The sequence below is a fragment of the Neopelma chrysocephalum genome, unplaced genomic scaffold (genome assembly GCF_003984885.1).
Source record: "Neopelma chrysocephalum unplaced genomic scaffold, ASM398488v2 Primary Assembly neopelma1_72, whole genome shotgun sequence".
Lineage (NCBI taxonomy): Eukaryota > Metazoa > Chordata > Aves > Passeriformes > Pipridae > Neopelma > Neopelma chrysocephalum.
Window position 1 is genome coordinate 10,127,254 of NW_020897732.1, and position 16,199 is coordinate 10,143,452.

General features: G+C 43.6%; 1 protein-coding gene across 3 annotated transcripts in view; it reads left to right on the forward strand.

Annotated features, from left to right (window-relative positions):
* The window catches only part of PRKAG2 (protein kinase AMP-activated non-catalytic subunit gamma 2), a 214,164-nt gene that overhangs the window by 78,496 nt on the left and 119,469 nt on the right, over positions 1-16,199 (forward strand). The gene's annotated exons all lie outside the window — the stretch shown is intronic.

The window sequence follows — 16,199 nt, forward strand, 5'->3', positions numbered from 1 at the left end:
TGTTGTGGGTTTCTGACGTGCTGGTCATTAGGTGTGACCTCTGCAGGGCCAGGGACACCTCACGGACACCCACGCAGGGCTGAGGAGGGAAATCACACTGCTAAGCTTTGCCTAGAAATGCTATGTCCATGTTAGTGGGAGTTTTTTGGGTGGTTTCACTGAGGCTGGTTGGACTTCAGTGCTGGGGCTCAAGAACGGCTGGAGACACTCCTGGGGTGTGTGGTGGAGGTGGGCACTGAAATGACATCCCTCAGGAGTGGAAGGAGACTCACTTCTGTAGAAGCAAGATCCTGTAGAGAATTTCAGCTGTTTTTTTTTAACTGATGTTTCTTTGCCCTACCTATTGTGGGAAGGGAAAGGGACCTTTACTGGATGAAAGTAAATGATACGTGTTTCCAATCAAATGACCATTAAAGGGGGTGTTTGAGCTCCTCTTCCAGAATGTGAAAGGCATTGGAAACCTCCATGGTTCAGAGCACTTGCCTGCTTTATATTGGGCACAAATTTTACGTCTTCAGCATCCTGTGAGCTGATAACACACCGTCAGAACTCAGAAATGAGCAGGATTGAGAACATGCTTTGATTTTAAAACTTTCTTACTGGATAAAGTTTCCCAGTGCTGGTCGACAGACCAAACCTGGTCTGCCCAAGGGGTTAGTGGCTGTGGGAAGGGAGCAGAGTTACAGGGGAAACAGGAATAATGTCTTGGTACAGAGGGTGCTGGATTGTGAGACCACAGTGAGTCTGTGAAGAGAAGAAATAATGAAAAATTGTTGGCAAATCCTTCTGACAATGTAGGTACAGAATTGGTGATGCATATACCTGTGTTGGGCTGTATGTTTCCTGCAATGTGTTGATAACTTTCAGTTACTTTTAAATAGCGGAGAGGGACCTCTTTGGTTTTTTTCATCAGGTTTTTTCTTAAAAACACAGAGTTTAATCAGAAAAAGGAATTTCACAGTGATTTTTGTGTAATAAGAACACAGCAAAACAAACACATATAGGATTTTTCTTCACATTTATCAAAAGTTCTGCTGCAACCTTATTGAAATGACATCTTTTCCAGCCCTTGCCTCTATCTAAAACACTTTCAGGAGATTGAAAGTAAGAGTCTTCCTGAAGGGCTCAGAGTTGGCTCCAAACATTGTTTCTCCTCAAGGACATTTGTTCTTCCCTTCTTGAAGTTGAAGTATGCTTTGTACGCTCCCCAATTCTTCAGACCTCACCATAACTGAAATCCATCTAAACTCTTTTTGCCAGTCCACTTAGGTTTAAATATCACATTTAAATATTGGCAATATAATGCTGATGGAGAACATAGAGAAGGGCTCACTGCTGCACAAACAGCAGCAATACAGACTGCAGAGCAAAGCCATCCTGGGACTTTGCAATCAAGTTGCCCGAGCAGCCAGCACTATTTAAGTCCTAGTTAGGTACAACAGAATATTAAATAAAGGAATCTCCCAGGAGTCAGCAAAATCCTTTTGATAAGGTCACATCACTGCTGCAGGAGCAGGCTTGGAGTGTAGCCATGCTATATTTGAGCTAACAGAAAATACCCATGACCCTGCTGCTCCAGAGAGAGTTGCAGGAATTGCACTGGGCTCGGGTGTTCGTGGTCTTTTGTTCCTGAGGCAGGAGGGACAGCCTCTTGGAAAGAGAGTGATGATTACAGTGATTACAATTGGTGTTTAAATTGATAACACTTTCTGCAGATTTTTGCAAAACAAAATGTTTCTGGCCATGTGCTTTCACATCATTTAGCTCTCTTATGGAGAGACTAATGCAGATACACACCCTTTACTACCAGAGTAAAGTAGATTTTATTCAGAATGTGCTAAACAGGGGTTGGTAGTGAGTTATACTCTTAGAGTTTATTACATTTAATTAACTTTTATCGAATTTTATTTAACAAAACCTTTTCAGGACTTCAGGAAAAGTATGGGTTAGCGTTTCTGCTGTGTTATGTAGTTTCTCATAAGCAATACTTCTGCCTTCTGTTACTTCACAAATAAAAAGTAACCCTATGCACTACAGAGCAGTAAGTTAATTGGTTACCTGTCACTCAAAACAAAGTCTCTGTGGCTTGAACAGCATTTCCTGAGAGGCAAGACTTCTCAGACACTCCTCAGACCAAATACCTCAGACGTTTGCAAAGGTGCTGTGCTGAAGACCTCTGAGAAGAGCTAAACTATCATGTGGCTCCACGTTTCTGAAGGTGCTCAAATGCTTCACTGCTCAAAATTGTCACAGCCTACATGATTAAAATGCCAATTTCTCGAGCAGCCTGGGATAGCTGTTTTAAAAGTGGATGGGACTTAGGTTGCTTTATCAGTTCTGAAACTGTGAGTGTACTGATATCACCTGGACTTGTCATGCTTGCCTGCCTTCACAGCCCCGCTGGTGCTGGGTCAGTAATATTAAAATTAAAAATAACTGTGTGCTGGACTGCATTAGGAGGAGGATCACCAGCAGGTCAAGGGAAGTCATCCTCCTCCTCTGCTCAGCACCAGTGAGACACATCAGCAGTGCTGGGTCCAGTTCAGGGCTTCCCAGTACAAGAGAGAGGGGGACATGCTGGTCCAGCAAAGGGTCACTGTGTTGCTCAGGAGCTGTGCTCGTGGTGTAGGGGGGAGAAGAATTAAGAGGAGGTGAAGACCTTTTTGCTGCCTTCACTTACCTAATGGGGTTATGGAGAAGACAGTGCCAGGCTTTTCAGGGATGCCCAGAGAAAGTGCAGGAGTCAGCAAGGGAAACCCCAGACACATGTAAGAAAGATGCTCTTGCAGGGGGTGGTATGGCAGCAGGGGTCCAGAGGGGCTGTGAAATTGCTGCCCTTGCAGATTTTAGGAAGTCAACTGGACAAGACTCTGAGCACCCCAATTTAAAGTTGCTTTGAGCAGGGATCAGACCAGAGACCTGCAGACACCCCCCCCCAGCCGTGGATCTTCTGGGAAACTCTGCACTGGAGCCTTCCCTTTGGGTTTATAGCAGATCTGTATTTTATCCAGGCAATCTGCAATTAAACAAAAAAGCACCAGATGAAAGTTCACAGGGACTTGGGGTTTCTTTTTGTCCCCCACTTTACCTGAAATGAGTCTGTGCTGCACTCCTTTCCCTGTTATCATGGAGCAGTATATGGGGGAAAGTAGATGTAGTCTTTGTTTTAAATAACATACCCTGTCTTCCCTCCACTTCCTCCTCCCACACATTGTTCAAAACACAGACTAACCTGTTACTCCACATATTCCTTGTTTTCCTTGGAAGCAGCTTCTTCCTAGCTTGTTTTCATTTTAAAGACTATGTGTGGTATTCACAGCGTTTTCTTTCCCATGTAGTTGCTCTTTTCCCAGCTAAGTTGTTTTTCCTTTTGAATATATGCAGTTTAGGAAGGGTTAGGGTAGGACAATATTAAAACAGAAAGTGATTTGCAGACATGAAACCTAAAATATTTTCCACTTCAGGCTGGGAGTTTAAAGCTTTTGCTAATCTTCAGTATTGTATCACTGGTTTTGGCAGTAGCCAAAAGCTGAGCTTTGTACCTTTTCACTTTGGTTACCCCAGTTCAGCATCCGGTCATAACCTTACAGCTCTGATCTGACAAAAGATTTGCCTTGAAAGGAAAAATACCTTCCCACAACATGTACTTGGCTGCCAGACACTTCAGGTATTTTGTAAGTACAGCTTTGAAACAGTAAACTGATGGCTGGGGCTTCACGTCCAGCATCCCTGCTTTGTAAAGGCAACAAATTCACCTCAGGCCCCTCTGGAAGAGGCTCTGCAGGGACCTTTATGGGTGAGGTGTGTGCTTGGTCAGTGGTGCAGCCCCTTCATTTTGGGAAGTTCCCTGCAGAAAAATCCGAGACATCTCTTTGCCTGCTGGGTTTTTGTGCAGGTGCTCTGAAGTTTAATTCTTGTCTTTTTTATTTCTTTTTTTTCCTCTGAGAATTTCTTGGCAACAGCACTTGTTAGACCGACACTTGAAAGCTGAGTGAGGATTGGGGGTGAACTAAGCCTGACTTTGAGGTGGTGCAGAGGACTTGATAATGCTGTTCCCCCACACTGTAACTCTTGTTAGGTTCAGTCCCCTCCAGCACTGCCCACCTTACACCTCCCAGAGCCTTCTGCAAGCAGAGACTTGGCTCTGTGAGATGTACAGCTCAGTGCCTGGGGTTTACCCATCAGTGTGGGCACGTGAGCAGCCATGGAACATTAAAAGAATAACATTTTAATTGGATATGAAAAAAAATTAGTAAATTAGTGTGACCTGTAGCTAGCAGGAGGCTTCTACAGACCTGACACTGATTTCACAGGTGTTTTACAGGGACAAGGGGAACAAAGGGTGAGTGAAGATGTGCAAGCTGAAGTCTTTGAAAAGCGATTTCGAAATTGGCTTTGTGGAACTGCTTCCCAGTTTGCCTTAGGTTGGCTCAAAACTGCATGAACTACTCTCATGAAGCAGAACTTGGGACCTCTTGAGGTGTTATTGGGTCTTGGCTGTGCTGGGAGTGCATTTCCCTGGTGTGTCAGTTTGCATGAGCAGGTAGAAAGCCAAGAGAAAGAAGTGACACATCTCAGTAAAGCAAACTGAGGTGATCCAAAGTAAACACGGGAGGATGACCTGCACTGGGAAGAAACACATTTCAGATTACAATTTTCTTGCATGAGCTCTCCCTCACAGCCAATACATGTACAAATGAATGAGAGCAACTTTATTGCACTGAGTGGAAATTAGGGGGCTACCCCTTGAATATTTTATTAGAAGTAGATGGTTTTATGATATTTAAGTAATTAAAGTGTATCTTTTTCCATGGGTCTGAATGCCCCATTTGAAGGACATCAGGTCATTTTCCAGTCCTGCTTCCCCTTCCGAAACCATCAGTTCAAGTAACAGCAATACTCATGTCACATTAATGGTGCTGTCAGTTTTACCAGCAAAGGAAATCGATTGAAAGGTTTCCATTGACCTAAAGCTTCGAGTGCATGTGGTGGATGGGATGAAAAGACAAATTTAGCTCAGAATTAAAGGTTGTTTACAGAACTTCGAATTGAAAATTACACAGCTTTCAAACACCTTGATGCTGGTGATCAGATTTAAATCACAGTGAATTTGCACTGCATTTGAGGAAGGAAATGTTTTTCACTATAAAGTTTTAATGTTCTGCTTTCTCTTAGCAATTTTTCTCCTTTTGGCATTCAATACTGTTAACTGTGGTGCCTAAAAAAATCCATAAGGAGGACTCCTGGTGTTCCCATAATAAAGATCCACATTGTATTCTTTTCAGAAGACTGTGAGATGCAATGCAGAATAGTTGTCATGTATCTTATTCACTCTAATGATTTATTTTCTTTTAGAACATCTTGGTTACACGATGCCCTGTGTGAGAAAAGCCCATGACTGTACTAATTTTTACCCATAGATGGAGCAAGTAGCTCTCATTTGCAGTAACCCGGGGAAGAAACGGGGAAAACCCTGCAGCCTGTTTGTTGCCACATTCTGCTCTGCTCCCTGGAAGGTCTTTGGGTTGTGGCTGATCTGTGCTAAGACTTTTTTTCAATCTTTCAACTGAAATCCATTTCTCCCCCAAGATTTTACTCCATATTTGTGACGTTTAGGTACCATCTTGCAGTGACGTGGAGTTTAGTCCAAGACAGGCTGTTGTGGAGCGTCGGCAGCTGGGCACAGACATTCCACGCACCATTTGCTCCAGCTATTTCCCACCATTACTCCTTAGGAATACCTTCCTGCAACACAGTGCTGTGCAGTGGGATGTCCTTCCTCTTGTCAGCTGCTGGAATCTGTATTTGGATCTTTCTTTGCTAAATCAGTACATTTATCCCATAGTCTTGGAGCCTTCCAGCCTTCAATTCACAGTCCCCCTGCCTTCTGTAGCTGATGGGCACCAGGTGGGATACCAGGGGGAAAAGGCATGAGGCAGCTTTGATTCCTGGCTGTGACTACCCTTGCCATGCAGGATGAGGGGAGCAATTTAGGAAAGGACAGGGCTGCTCAGTCCAGGTTCACCTTGGGAGGGTGGCATAGACTCTTCCATCATCATCCTATAAAAAATAGAAAAGGAAAAAAGCTGTTTGTATTGATTTATTTTCCAGTACTTATGTGCAAGAACATCTAATCATCATTTTTCAAGCTTGCTTTGCCCTCAGAGGGGCCAACACTGTTCATTTTGGTCTCATCTATGCTAGAAAAATGACTTTTTGCAGACAACATGTGTCAGCGCTGCTGCAGCCGAGTGGGGCTGCACACATGGCCAAAGACGTTCAGCACCATTTCTCCTGCCAGTTACTGACATCTGCTGTCAGCAGCAGATGATTTTTCTGGTTAAAATGTGCCTATGGTGATTGTTCTTAGTTATTTGGAGATATCTTTCACTGTGCTTCCCTTTTCACTTCATTTCCCATGGTCAGTGTTGTCTGCATAGCGGGAGTACATCCAGTATCCTTTTATATTCCTCACCAGTCTGTCTAGGGAAGAAGGATTTTTCAGACTGTCTTCAAATTCCTAATGATTTAGATGCCATCATAAAAAATTTTAAAAAAGGAAGTTTTTCAGTCTCTAACTTTCATCTGTATGGTATGGGACAGATCTGTAAGCAGGTGTAATACCAACAATGTGTTATTGTCACTGATCTAATTCCTGTACTCCTGATTCTCTGTAGTCCAGCAAAGTCTTTCCATGCTGCTCTCTCTTTGACCAAACTAATGTTTCGTTTGTCAAAGCAAAGGAGAACAGAGATGCCACTTTTTTAAAATTAATTGGTTTAGGATTTTCTGGCTCAGTGAGTTAATTGATTTGGGGTTTACTGTGAGTAAAATAATAAACACATCAGCTGGAGGAGGCTAGAAGTCATATTCTTCATTTAAAAAACAGACAAGGTCTTCTACTCATGTTAGTAAACAGAGCATTGCTGGAAAAGTCTGAGTGTCAGGAACTAGCTGATTTATGACAATCCTAAAACCAGCAGTGGTAGCTGCCAAATGACAACCTAAAGCCAGCAGAGAGCTTACAAAGTTCCCTGTGCCTGGCGTCTCTGGGATGGATCAACAGACTTAACCACCTGCCCAACAGGGATGGCTGGTTCTAGATGGGGCACTAAGTGTTTAATGAAATCCAAATTTTCCTATTTTAGCTTTAAAACAAACAAACAAACTAAAAGCGTTGTGGGTTGTTTGGTTTGGTTTTGTTGTTGCTTTGGATTTTTTTTCCATATAGACTTTCTGCTATGCCCTTTTCTGTCGCAGTTCACCCTGTATTTGAAGACTCTTCTGTATCTTAAAAAAAATCTCACATTATGAAAAAGATTAATCAGTGTGTACTTGATATGTGAAATAAGTAGTCATAGTTTCTGATGATCAGCCATCAGTTAAATTATTTTGAACCTTGCCTTGAGGTTCCTGTAAGCACACTTTATTGGCAGGCAGCTGTGGTGGGTTTCTTTGTAGTTTGCTTCTTGCAGCATCTCCTGCTGTTTATGGCTCTGAGAACCCAAAATGTGGGAGCAGCTTTGGGAGCCCTGCGTGACACGGGACTGCAGTGACAAGTGTGTGGGAGTAGCTGCTCCAGACAGAGCTGCACTCTGTGAGCCCAAACTGCATCTCCCTGGGAGCTCCTATACCATTGTGAAGCATAGGTGCCCTCCTGTGGGCATCCCACTGCCTCTCCTTGTGCAATGGAGAGGCTGGGATTGCCTTGCCTGCCTGGAGATGCTTTGGCTTAGGTTTTGAGCAGGATGCTGAGAATCTTTGATTATGGTTGCTGTTGGAGTGGTTTTTTTCCTCCCTCCCTCCCTCCAACCTGTGTAACAGCTGCAATTTCAGCAGTTGTTCAGGAAACCAACTTCTCTCCTCATCCCAGAAGTGTTTGTCATTGCCCTCAAGTCAGGATATGGCCCTCAATATCAAGATAGACACTTCATTGTGTTGATTAATGCAGGGACCTTAATGCAATTAATTTTTGACTGGGGAAGGCATGTAAAGGTAAGCCATTAATCAAATATTCTTCAACAAACGCCGTTATTTGGGAATCCTGAGTGTTTCATTTCAGGGTCACTATGAATGTATCTGCTTCATCGCCTGCTTGAGCTGGGCAGAAGGTTTGATGTCAGATTTGTTTGCTTAACCTCAGTATGAGGTTTCCATAGCTGTTCATGTTCACAGCCTTTCCATGAAGCTGTTTAATGGTGAGAGAAGTGTGCTTGGCAACCTGAGCTGTGGCCCCAACAGGATGATGCTGTTTGCAGTTCAGTGGTCGCTCCAGTTCCTCTTGCACACTGATGTGCCCTGATAGCACTGAGCAGCCAAAACTGGCTATAATCCATGCAAAATAAAAGTCCACATCTAAACTCTACAAAGGCCAAGACTTTCTGGAGAGAAGGTAAAAGAATTGCACACGAGCTAGTGGTTAATATTGGAATGAGATAATGCTACAGGTGGCAAATAGTGCCCCATATTATTTATTCTGTATTTATCATCTGTATTAAGTGCTACCTCCTTTGTGTTTGCTAGACAAGGGGTGAGTTTGGCCAAGTGAGATGCACCTTGTAGGATTTCTGGAAGACAAGAAGCAGCTGATACATGTAGCCAGGTAATAGAAATGGGCTCTTGGCAAAGGAGTCCTCAGCGAGGCAGCACAGGCCTAAACTTGTTCCGGAGAGCAAACCTCAAAAATGAACTGAGATGAACGTTTGGATGGGTGGTAAGCTGGATTTTTTGTCTTTTACAAGAAAGTATTGCTTCTTTCAGCTAAGCTAATTAAACTGTGGCTTCTACCCCCCTGAAGATCAAATTCTGTTGTGTTATGTGTATTTAAACACATCAGATTTACAACACCTGACTTTCTCGAAGTGACACAGGGGAAAATTTGGCCTTTGGGCTCTGAGCACAGTGGAACAATTTCCAGACTTGGGTGCCTGAAGTTAATAGTATAAATCCTTGCTGAGCCACCTAAGCCAGTTGACTTAAGGGGAAAAAAAAGAAAAAAAAAGCCTTATTAACAAAAAACCAAACAACAACAACAACAACCAAAACCAAACCAAACCAAAAAAAAAGAAAAAAATGAGGAAAATGGAAATATTATTGGATGGAGATATTTTTTCAGCAATATTTGCTCCTCACCCCTACTAAGGTGAAGAACAATAAGCAGTAGTTTCCTATGTGGGGATGTAAGTTTTACAGGGTTGGGTTTTGTCATTCAAAACTGGAGGAAAACCCTTATTTCCCATGCAATCAAAGGGACTCTCCTTGACAAAAGCCTAATTATGACCCTTCCCTCCCCAAAAACAGAAATAGTAAGTAATGAGGATTATTGCTGATCTGACATCTCGTGTGTTCACTGGTGTTCATGTAAATCTTTCAAACAAGTAGTGGAGATTAATGCAAACCCATTTGTACTGCTGTCTAGATTTCCTTGGATCAGAAGCCCAGTCTGCAGAAAAATATGTGAATTATCAGCAAACTCCTACTTATGGTAAGGAAAGACAGGTAGGGAGAAGTGTTCTGAATTTAGAGAAATGATCAAAGCCACAGCTATGGGGTAACAAATTTGGGCTTTGTTGCAGATGTTAGGAACATTTTTCTTTTTCCCTGTTTTTTGTGGTTGTAGAAACAAAGACTAAAAAAGAAAGTGAGATTTAGCATTTTTCTTAATTTCATTATTGTAATTAACAGCCATCGCTTTGGTATTCCTTTGTGCTGAACCATGATTCCTTCAGGTCTGTTTAACCACAGTGGACTTATGCTCTGGTATTATCCAGACCACTGGGATGAAGAATGTGTAAAACAAAATGTGAAAAAAAGACTGGCATGTCTTATTTCTGCACGTTTTACAGAACATCTCCTTGTAACAATAGTAGCACATACCCATGCAGTCAGATATATCCTGAAAGACAAGACATTGCTGAATTTTGGGTGGTGGTGGTGTGGAGTTTCTGTGCAAAGGAGATGTCATCAGGGGAGCTTCTGCCCCATGAGGATGTTTTGCTTTTTCATTTAGCTGCAGAGTTTAGGGGTGATGAAAAGAGGTGAAATCTCAAATATTGTTTTAAGGGAATGAGCCCCAGTGAACACTCAGGATGGTGGCTACCTTGCGATTGTCCCCAACCTGGTGCTGGAGGAGCACTTGGCCATTTGAGAGGGTGAAGTTTGGGGTTAGGCTCCTTGTTATGTGTGGCTCTGGCAGGGGCTGGAGGAGCTAAACAGGTTAGAGAAGAGGGGAATTGAAACCCTTTGGAAACTGGCCTTGGATCACTTTCTTGGCATGGGTTTTGTTATTAAAGATATGTCCCTGCAATTACAGCATTGAAGGCAGACAAGCTGCTGATGAGGGCTGGACAGGAGTCACACTGCTGTTAAACTGACCCATCATTTTGGGATGAGCTTTGAGGCAGAGTGTGTGGAGCTCTGTTTGGAGTAGCTGGAAGTCACAGTGGCCATCACAGGAAGCTCCTAAGGCCCCTCCATTTGGAAAACTGAGATATGGAGAGAATGAACGTTGTCAGTGGAGGAGCTTACGAAGCAGACAGCTGTGCTGCACAATGGGAAACTTAAATCCATTGTATGCAGCTGCTTCCCTAGGGAGTGCAGCTCCAAACCCAGGAAGCAGGAATGCCAGTGGATCCTGAACCTACACCAATGGTGCCAAGCCTTTAGCCATAGTTTGGCTCTAGTTTAGCCAAGAGAGCCAAGAGAGGATCCAGCTTCCCTGAGCTGGGCTGGAGGTCTCACCTGTGCTTGGAAAAGAAAATTGGAGAGCATGATTCTCAGAATTCAGAGCATCATTTTCACTCCATTATTGGATTTTGTATTTAAGAAGAGATATGCAGCTGGGAGGAGGTTTTCCTTGTGCACTTGTGTGTGTTCAGTGGGAGCATCCTGGCACTGCCTCCACTGACTTTTACATCTTCAACCCATTCAAGTGCTCTTTTATGGTTCCAGTGACACAAGGCTTGGGGAAGGCAACAGCAAAAGGTACCACCACAAAATGAGCCTGTTGAGTCATCTCCACTTTTTTTCCCTCTGCCTATCACTTTGTCCATTCCAGTTTTTAACCTGAAGAGGTATATTTTTAAGGGCTTGTTTCTGCTTCAAGGTTTCCATCTGGTTTTTGTCAATATAAATTTTTTGCCAGTGGTTAAATTGCAGGATTTTGAGTGCTACAACAGGAAAGTGTCTTCTCCTCCTCACAGAGCTGTTGAAGCTGGCACAGTATCCAAAAATCTTATGCTTGCTACCACTGTAATGAGAGGGAAAACAGGATTACACTGTGTAGATGAACCTCACATGTTCACTGCTTTGTGGTTGGCATCAGTTGGAAAGAGTAACGAGATTGTGGTACATGTTCTTGTCGCATTCAAGCTTTGTTTACCCTTTTGAGGTGATGCAGTTGTGATGTCTAGTGTTACAATGCATGATTTTTTTTTGGAGGAGCCACTGGAATGGAAAGGAGAGTATGTCCTTTGCTTCAGCGTGGCTAAACCAAGTCATGTCCCAGTGCAGAAGGGCTCTGTGGGAATGGGCCACTGATGTTTGGGATGGATTGTTGAAGGAGAAGGTTGGCTGCCTGTGTATTCAAAGCCTGTGACATTATTAAATAAATAAAATAAATGACACTGAAGAGAGTATCTGAACAGCACATAATTTCCTTTGGTAAAAAACCCCGCAGGGTGCTGAAATCTGGTGCTGCAGAGCACCAGGATAACTGTGGAACCATATCAGGGACCAGACTGGAAAAATTATCTGCAGTGGATTTTTTTTTACTTCTCTGTCATCTAACTGCCAGGAAGAGGAGTTTAGTGCTGTATTTTGTATACGCACTTTGGTCCTGTTTCTGTTTCTGCCTTAAGCTCTCTCTCAAGTCCTTCCAAATTCTTTACCATAAAAGATAATAATACACTACAGCACTTCACTAAATGGTATCCAGAACTGTTTCTTCAAACACTAAGGCACAAGTCAAACTGGGAGCAGGACAGCAATAAAGGGAAAGGCTGGGGAAAATTCACTTTCCTTTGGATTTTTACCATGAGAGAAAACCTGGAATCCATCCACTGTAAAAAAAAATTAGCAGGTACTAAATAATGCTCTTTTTTCCCAAGACTCCATGGATACCCACCAGTAATGATTTGCTGTAAGCACTCCATGAAAAGCAATGCTAAATCTTGCTGCCTTCTGCTTTGGAGGTCACGGAGAGGTGGCTGAGGGAACGTCAGTGGCAAACGCAAAACATGAAATACCGTCACTGGGAAAGAAGGAGCCAAGTCTTAATCACATAAACAGATTCTCATACAGTTTCCCCGTGCTACTTTATGAAGTGTTTATATAACTGAAAAGATTAACCTTGGGGGAAAAAAAGGCTAGAAAAAAAATATTTTCACGGCTTCTTATTTATGGCTTTATTATGGCTGAGGAATTAGTTTGCATTTTACAAAGCCTGAAAGTGGGGGAGGAGGGGGAAGGAGTGATCTGAATAAGGGGAGATATTTCCACGGCTCTCAAAATATTAAAGAAAAACTAAAATCCTCAGGAGTTACTCCTGTCAAATGCAGACACGCAGGCAAATCCGAAGCTGGAGCAGGACTCGGTATCCAAGCAACGTCAACATTTTTTGTTAAGCTACTGCCAGCGCCGCTGACAGCTTTTGCCACTTTATGGTCACATTAAAAAAAGAAAATGCCTGGCATCACTGAAATTCTTAGAAATTAGTTTCTCATCCATCCAACAGATGCGAGGCTCAGCAGCACATGGCGTATGCACATCTTGCAAAAATTCTGAGGGGAAAATCCTTTGACGAGCTCATGGTCAGGAAAGCGCGTGTGTGTGGTTCCCTGTTTCTCTCTAAACCTGGCACTTTGTTTGCCCCAGCATTCTTATCCTCTCCATTGGACACAGATACTTGCTGTGCACTAGGGAAGGGATCACATTCGATTAAACCATTTATGAGCAACTTCTGCCGCTGCACTGAAGGCTGTGCAGGATTAGAGGAGTCCTTTGCTGTGCTAAGAAAGCCTCCAGCTCTTCTTTTGTCCTAACTGTTTTTGCATGGTGCAAAAGCCAAGGTTAGGAGCTTCATTAATATGCTGATAATGGCAATATATGAAGGGAAGAAGACCTTACTTTTGCAGTCTTAAAGGGGCAAGGTGGGACTAGTCGGCGCAGAATACAGCCCGGTGGGCTCAGTGCTGCAGGGTAGATAAAGAAAGGACACTGCTTTGCTGTGCCCTTACAGAAGTGCCAGTGGTTTTGTGCTGGAACTGTTAATGCAGCAAAGCCAAAACTTTTCTTGGAGCTGAGCAGTTAAAACTGTGTTGAAGAGCCAGTCTCAGTCATTCTTCACCACAGACCAACTCAGGGAGCACTGAGTGCTCTCCAGACACAGCTACATGTTTTGTGCTCTTGGAGCAAAAAGCAAAACCATCTTTCACCTTGGGAAGTGTCTTGTGATGGCAACCAAGAAGAGGTTGTTGAGACACACAGAGCTTCCCAATCATGAAGGTCAAGTAACACAAAAACCCAGTAAAACTTGTTGCTAACATGAGGATGTTTAGCTCACTGCTGGCTAAGTCACTAAGCACGTTAGGAGGAGATGCACAGGAACCTGCTAAGCTGCAGAAAGTCCTTTGGGGTCTTCTGGTGCCCCATGTGTTCCCTCCCATGCCAGATTTGTACAGGCTGTGATGTGGCAGGTTTGTGAAGGCAGGGAGGGTAATGACTGGGGCAGTAGCATGACCCTGCTCCCAGAGCTTCGTGCATGACCCTGAGTGGATCTTCTCTGTGTTTTGGTGAAGTTTCATTACTTACTGTAGGTTAAGGGTGTCAGTTTTGTAGCAGGTGACTGTAGGGTGCAGGAGGAATTTGAAGGACTGATTTAGGCTGGTGGTGCTGAGGACTCTGACTCAAAAACCAGCAGGACCTCTCTTGTCAGTGCTGTGCTTGGCACAGGAGCTTATGTCACATCTTTTAAAACACGCAGGAGCAAAACCCACTGGGAAATTAATTTAAAGACATCTTGAGAAGCTCAGTTTTGCAGGCAATGAGCATGGGCTTTGCTGCTGAGGCCAGTGAAAGTTTGGTCTTTTGGGCTGAGGGTTGATGCTCTCCACTGTGCGCTTGCATTTTCCCACTTCCCCTGAAGACACAAGAATTTTGCTGTTTGCCTTTGAACACATAGACTTGTAATGGATATAGGCAGTAAAGGAACAGGAAGGAAAGCCAGAAACCTGTGGTCACCATAAAAATCTATTTTATCTGCTGTGGGTCTTTATTTTCTTTAAGATTTTTAATTAACCTTTGCATTAAGAGGAGTAGAAAAAGGATTAGCCTAAGCATGAGACTCTTGCAGTGGAGTAACATACAGCATCTGAAGACAGATTTTCATCTGAAGCTCTCACAGAGATGATGTGAGTTATCCCTGGTCATGCAGTTGCCCAGAAGCAGAGCTCAGAATAAAACCAAAGCCTATTAATGCCATATTTAGCCCCATGTTCCAGTGTTCCTTCCTCCTCTCCTCTGCCCTGTCGGTATTTTATTATGACTGGAAACAACCTACCTGGTTTACAGAAATATGTAGCTTGGAGCAATAACTTCTGTTGTGTCTATTAGCACAGAGATTTTCGTATTTTTTGCTCCAGTGACGCACTTGCAAATAAGATGAACGTGAGATTTGCCAGGCTTTATTGCCAGCTGCCAAGGTGATGATGGAGGGTTTTTTTTTTCCCCACAAATATGTAATAGTAGCAAAAACATTCAGCCTGTAACACAAATAGGTTTTTACAGGCTGTTTTAGGCAACCCTGACTCCAAGAGCCAAAATTACATCAGACAGCATTATGGAAAGCTCACAGGCCTGTGTTAGAAACGTGCCCCTGAGAACAGAGACACCCGAGTGAGGGACTAAGGATGCAGGAGGCTTTGGGGACAGACGAAGAAATTCAAGAGTTTATGCTGCTGGATATATCCAGAGTGCTGTAAGCATAAGTCTGAGTTTGTGCTTTGTTTCTTGATGTGGAATTTAAACTGATTAATGACATCAGAGCTACTTGGTAGAGAGCTTTCTACTTTAAGCACTGCTGATCTCAACAAGGTTTGGGGATCTGATGGCTCTGTACAACAAGTTCTGTTCATCTGTGGTACTATTTTAGATAATTTTAAAATATTTTTACAGGGTACAAATAGCAGTGGGATTGACCCAACGTCATCATCATCATGGCTAGGCTTCGCGAACGAAGATTTGGGAAGGGCTCTACCCACTTTTCTTGCAAGTGCGTTGGTGGCTAAAAAGGCCAATACGAGAGAGGCAAGTCCGGTTGCAAAAGACACAGCAGAAAGACTCCTTGGATGGTATATTCTGCAAGGCACGATTCTTTCTGCGTTGTCTTTTCTCCTCAAGAGTGATCCTGCATGCTTTCTCAAAAGCATCAGCAGCGTTATAAATGGTGTGTCTCCAGGCCTCCCGATTGGAGGCCAGAGTGGACCAGTTATGGTGATCAATATGCCCGAGGCTGAGTTGTTGCTTCAGGGAGTCCTTGTATCTTTTCTTCGGAGCTCCTCTCTTGCGGCAGCCGGTGGCAAGTTCACCATAAAGCAGGATCTTAGGGAGGCGGTGGTCCTTCATCCTGGAGACGTGCCCTGCCCATCGCAGTTGCGTTCTCAGGAGCATGGCCTCAATACTCGTAATTGCTGCCTGTTCAAGAACAGATGTATTGGTCACATAATCTGACCAGTGGATGTTTAGGATTGTACGGAGGCAGCGTTGATGGAAGCGTTCTAGGAGACGCAGGTGGTGGCGGTAGATGACCCATGATTCGGAACCATATAAAAGAGTAGACAGCACTATGGCTCTGTAAACACTGATCTTGGTACTTTTCTTCAAGTGTTTATTACGCCAGACTCTTTTATGGAGTTTTCCAAAAGCACTGTATGCCTTCGCTAACCTATTGTCTATCTCCCCGTCAATCTTACCATCTGAGGAGATGAGGCTGCCTAGGTAATTAAACTGTTGGGCTGATTTGAGTTCTGACTGGCCAATGGTGATGTGGGGATGATGGAAGACTTCCTGAGGTGCAGGCTGATGGAGAACTTCTGTCTTCTTTAAGCTGACTTCCAGCCCAAAGAGCTCAGCAGCATCTGCAAAGCAGGATGTTAAACGCTGCAGAGCTGCTTCTGTGTGGGCAACAAGGGCGGCGTCATCAG